Source organism: Xenopus laevis, chromosome 2S (genome assembly GCF_017654675.1).
Source record: "Xenopus laevis strain J_2021 chromosome 2S, Xenopus_laevis_v10.1, whole genome shotgun sequence".
Taxonomy (NCBI): domain Eukaryota; kingdom Metazoa; phylum Chordata; class Amphibia; order Anura; family Pipidae; genus Xenopus; species Xenopus laevis.
The window spans coordinates 44134032-44140460 of NC_054374.1; positions in this window are offsets into that span (position 1 = coordinate 44134032).

A 6429-nucleotide genomic window follows, 5' to 3' on the forward strand; every position below is an offset into this window, starting at 1 on the left:
AGGAGAGAAAGAATAATAGTACTGAAAGTAGGCCCCTGGTATAAGGTTTTTGGATGGGCCCCTGGAGTCCCAGTCCAACACTACCTGCATCCTGTTCTTGTGCTGCTGCTCCTATTATACCAAGGGAACTGTGACAATCTGGCTGCCTGTACACATCATTTTTGGGGGAAATTAGCTATGGTAAGCAGGTAAGCAGAGGATCAGGAGCATAAAGACAGGACAGCGTCTTCAGGAAAAAAAAAACACAGGTTTATTCAGGAAAACTCCTCCAACATAAAGTCACTGCCATATAGGAACACAGTTCATTAGTATTTTAACAGCACGCATTCAAGACTTTTCCCCACACTGGGGTTCTCACCATACAAGTTGGTTTCCTCACTCTGGGCTTCTCACTAAGCCTTGCTGACTCTCCCCTCAAGGGACACAAATTCACCAGCGTCTGGCTTGGCTCACCTTCTGGCAGCATTACAATCACTTTAGACTAAATCTCAATCAACTGGTCACGAATCCCTCTGCTCCTTGTAGTTCTCTGCCCTGCTCAGAGAGACCTTTACTTAACTACGATTAAATACTTTGCCACAGGACAGCCTTTCTGTGGAAAGTGAGCTCCAACATGGTGAACTGGACCACTGGAATGGATTGCCTGTTTCTCCCCAAACACTATAGCTTCCAGGGCCAGCCAGCAAAATCCTTTAAACATAGAGACCATTCCCTATTTAGACACATCTCCCTTGCAACTTCCACAGGGAAGAAATTAAAGGTAAATATACCTATTTACACATTTCTTTGGTCATTCGACCACAGGAACACAAACGAGGAGGTAGCTTCAAGGTTCCCACAGTGCCATGTGTCAATTGTGAACACTTCAGGAGGTATAGGGGTCCCATGAGGCCCTAATTTATGTGTAATTACAATAAATATTAGTAAAACAGGTCATCCTCTAGACATTTTGGGGGCCTGAAAAATAATTTGCTGTGGGACCCAATGATATCTAGTTACGCCACTGTAAATTACCCTTTATATCTCTCTTTAATTTGTTATAACTAAAGGAAAATGAATTGAATACCCTATTAGCGACTGATAGAATGCCATGTGAAAGGCATTTACCATTTGTGGTGCCTAAGTACAAAAGGGTTTTTGTACTTTATAAAAATGTTTCTGTTTTTGCTAGCATAATTGCTGATTTGCTGCAAATTATGTACATTTTAAATGATGTTTCCCCACACTCTAATACAGAAATCTGTTGAAGACAGTTTGAAAAAGGACACAAAAATAGGAGCAAAGGCACACTCACTTCAATGCTTCTGCAAAAACTACAAGGCTTTTTCTTTAATTTATGGCGAGATCTCAGCAAAACGTTTTGGGGACAAGCCCCTTCATCAAGTGCTACTTACAAAGTGTGTGCAGGGAAACATTTAAAGGGAAGGTCAACAAATAACCCCACCCTCTGTAATTAGGTGATGACATCATAACAATGATTGACAGTTATTAGTGAATTTCTTTTAATAATGTCCGCATCCAAAAGGATACAAGGTACCATATTATACCATATAGTGCCATATTAGTCCGTGAGTCATGCCAGTCCATAGTTTCAATTCTCAGTGTTCCATTTAATGTCCATCGTGTCAGTGTATATCCAGGTATGTGACTGGGGTACAAACTATTTACAGAATATTTACTGTGGAACAAAATATTTACATTTGTATGAACAGGTTATCATAGCTCAATTCCTCGTTCAATCTCATGGGTACTAAGGTATTTAATTTTTCAATCCATAAGACTTGCTGCTGCAAAAGCAATCTGTCCCTTTCCCCTCCCCGTCTTGGGAATTTCACAACCTGTAATACCAGCCACCTCAGTTGTTTACTATTGTGGCAAAATCTTTAAGCTTAATGTTGAATCCTTTCGAGGGATGATTCATTTTATGACCCTTTATTATGCTACTACAACAATGGCATGATAGGCTCGGATATGTGCCCTTCTGTGGTGTACCAAAAAGATGGGTAGGCGATTATCTCTCTCTATCAAATCAGTCTTAGTTAGTTGATCCCCTAGGCTCCTAGATCGTTTAAAGGAGAATAAGGGGTTTTCCTTGAACAAATTTCCAAACTGTCATTACTGAGAAACTCCCAATGTTTATATATAATGGATTTGATATTTTCTGCATATTCTTTAATTAAAACAAATATATACTAATTTATTTTCTCAAAAAAATGTGTCTTATGAATATACCTGGCAACAAAGTTATTAATGTTCAATTTCCTGACATCAGAGACCTTTGAATTGATAAAAGACAGATTTTACTGGGCTAAAATGTCAGCCTCTATAGAAAATCACTGTGTTATGTGTGCCAGGCGTGTATGCAAAAAACAGCATTTATAACAAACATTGCTACTGATGCTCCTATGCAGCCGGTGTACTGTATATGGACTTTTGTATCACTAGAGAATGACCACAATAATTCTCCAAAATTGTAATAGTTGCATATATGTTTACTCGCTGTGGTCAGGCCTATTCTACCAAAGATCAGAAGGCTAGTACGGTAGCTAAAACTTTGCTTAAAGGTGTTGTTCACTTTTAAATTAACTTTTAGTATGATGTAGAGAGTGGTATTCGGAGTTAATTTGCAGTTGGCTCTAATTTTTTATTATTTGTAGTTTTTGAGTTATTTTTATTCATTTATTTATTTTTATATGAATAGGAGAGGGCCTGAATATAAAGAGGACTTATAAAAAGCAGCAATGTGCAGCCTTACAGAATATTTGTTTTTTAAATTTTTAAATGTTTCGAAGAGAAGCCTTTACTGATTTCTGTTTTGATGTGTCCCTTGATGAAACCACTACAGATAGCTACAGTGTCTACAGAATACTCAAAGAGGCCCATTAGTTGGCCCAACAAGCTGCTGACGATAAATAAAGAATGAATAAATGACAAAATGAGTGAGAGAGAATGATGGCAGCCAGGTGAATAAGAAACTTGGGGTTGACTGGCCAACATAAACTCAGGGCTGGATTTACATAGCGGGCGCCCCTAGGCCCCCTGGCGTTTGTCGCCCCTGTCCCATTCCCTTTATTCGTGCAAATCTTCATGGAGATTGTATCTCCTGTGCATCCCCAGTGTTTTTGAACCAATGTGGGTGTGGTTGAGCAGCATGCCGCCCCCCTAAAATCCTGCCGCCCTAAGCCCGGGCCTAGGTGGCCTTTCCACAAATCCAGGCCTGCATAAACTTGCTGATAAATGGTGTCCTAGCTCTTATGTTACTGCTGAGAAACGTGATCATCTCCCAGTATACGGGCTTAAACCTAAAAGCGGTGGGTGTTTGTTTAAAACACTCTACCAAAATCATCTGTTGTCAATATGATATCTAGAAGGAGATCACAGAGCATCTGCTGTGGATTCCCTTAACTGGCATAAGAGGTTTAGATGTCATACCAGGTGGGTGATGACTGCAGTTCAATGTAGCACTTCTGAGTCTGAGCTTGATCTACCTGTTTATGTTGCCAATGTTGCATCTGATGCAGAAAGCATCAATAAGAGGTACATGTGATGGCCAAGTCTTTGAGATGCCATTCCTATTTCAGAGGTTGTACAACTTAAAAATAGCTGCCCTTCATCTCCTAATACGATTGAACTTTTGTTGGATTCACACCTGGACTTTCCTTTGGTTAAAAATGCCTCCCCTTTAAGTGGAGAAGATGAGGCAGATGATCAAGACGTGGAACAGGCTGTGACAGTACCAACCAAATAGTACAGTACAGAATCAGGAACCAGGAGCGTAGTTAGGATAAACAGGCCGGATCAGAACCAGTCAGACAGTACAGTACAGAATCAGGAGCCAGGAGCGTAGTCAGGATAAACAGGCCGGTAACACGGTTTGAAGTCAGGATCCACAAAAGTGGTCAAACAGAAAAGGTTGTTCAGGCAGCGATACAGCAAAAGGTCAAAACAGGCAAAGATCAGGAACAGATAATCAGACAAGAATCACACCCAGGCACTTTCAGGAATAGACCTCATTGGGAAATGAGTCAGTGCAGTGTAGGGGGTTTTATAGTCAGACTAATGGCTTACACAGACCACCTGTGGCCAGATTGACAACAGGTGAAACAAGCCATGACTACTTGCAGTTACATGGAAAGCAATCGGAGTGAACCAGGGCGTAATTTGTCTGCTCACATAGTGCAGTGGTAATGCAGACAGCAGATTGTTACACTTTCGGTTTTTTGATGCTATAAAAAAAGAGCTTAGACTATTAAAAGTTCTTATTGATTCTTCTCCTGTTGACTGTTATATTCTGTGACTATAGAACACAGAATGTCCTGTAGAATTATTGTCATGACTAGACTTAACCATTAGTTCTCTTAAAGCCATCCTTTGTACCAGGGTGTTTAAACCCCAGAAATTCCCAGAAATGGATGTCTTCTTTGTTGAAATGTATGTTGGTTACTGCTATGTATTCTAGTACATTGCTTTTGAGCTGCTTTGTCCTTTATGTTTACAATACCTTGCCAAGGACTTCAAGGGTCAGTTACCAAATGCTGATAATAAATATTCTGCTGACTTAATTAAAAGGGTCACGCCAGTAATTTAGTGGGTCAAATTTTGTTGTATTATACCACAGAGAGCAAAAATACCTCCTAATTTTGTAAAACTGTATCCACTGCTGCTGCTTGTCAGATGATGGATTCTCTCCTCCAGCATATTCACACCAGGAGAGAAACCTCAGATCTACTTCTTTCTGCTCTGGCATCACTGGCATGGCATCAGCCTGTTAACCCATAGATGAGGATTTCTTCACAAAAATGCACACTATCCACATCAAATCAATGAAATCTGGTCTGTCTGGGTGCTAATCGGGCAACACCATGCCTGTCAGTGCAGAGAAGTTGCACAGGTTAATAAAAGATTGACCAATCCTTAACCACCTTCTCTCAACCTGTGGCCAACTTGACCAGAAAAATAACCATTATTTATAGGTCCACAAGCGACATCTCTGACATCACAAAGGAGGTGGGTGGAGCAGGCATGTGCATGAAAAAATAGGTTAAAGACCTTCTAACCTATTCTTACAGGTGACATTCCTTATATACCCCTGGTACATGCATTCATGCAGTAAAAATAAAGAATTGAAAAAAAATGCCTATTTATTTGTACTTTTACTATAACGGCATATGCTAACCAAATTAACGTCACAAACTAATGGAAGTAGGCTATTTACCATGCATATTTTTTGTATATCTGCTGTTTACTTGCCATTTCTGTTGGTCAGGAATTTCTGGTAGAAGGCTGAACACTTTTCTGAGAAGTTGTTACAGATGCAGATACAGAAGAAATTATATAACCAGCATATTAGTTTCATTCCATCTTGTCAAAGAATGCAATCATCTATGTAATGGGGAATGAATATGTTTTTAAGTGCATTTTAATGAATTAATCAATAAAGTGAATGCACAAAAACATCCAGCCTTATGAAAAGCCTACCAATAGTAGAAGAGTCCGATTTTGCTGGTAACGTCCAAGTAAGCAGAAAGAGTAACAGATCTGGTTGAAGCTAAACTTCCAGTTAACCTCTCAGGCCCATGACACGTGATGACAGATGTCATCCTTATGTTTATTTATGTGTGAGTGGCGAATTTATACCATTAGCCCTTGGCACAAAATAACATTTTTCACGCAATGAAAAATCTCTTTACATTAAATGAGGCTGTCTGCTAATGGTACATCTAAAGCACTAGAAGTTTCTATATGTTGATATAAAGAATTAAATAATTAATGAAAGTTCGTTGAACTATTCCAGTGCAGTACCTATGCAGTAGTGTACTCCACCCTCCATTGCTGTAATAAAATCTAATATTCTACATACTGTATGTAATAACTAATAATATTCACAGTACTTCAACTCCACGTTCATTATTAATTCCTGGATATTCAGCTAAGTTCATTAAAGCAATAAATTAAGAGACTTGTTGATTCTGCCATCTAATTGTTGCAATACAAATTCCTTTTCTGCCTTGTCGTATGTGTACATAAAACTTCTTTTTTTTCTCAATATTTATTGATATAAATCCTTTGTGCCTATTGCTGTTCATAGGAAAATTAACTTGAATTTTGCTCCTGAACTTTGTGCAAAAATGACTTATTAAACTATGTTCTATTAAAATTATTGAATGCTGTCTTGTCTGAGTAGTATAACCCCTGACACTATTATAGCTTTGTTTAAAACTCAAAAATTGTTTTCTTAACATAACTTTCATGTCCCTTAATCTAAATGCCGACAGCTTTATTTTAAGGCAATGACATTTTCTGGCAAAGATTCAGCGGAGCTTAAGGAGATTAAATGAGTCGACAAGCATTTGAAGAAATTCATTACATTTCTTTTCACTGGTCTGGGGTGGGCATAGACATATATGGTTCAAATGTAATTGCTGTGAT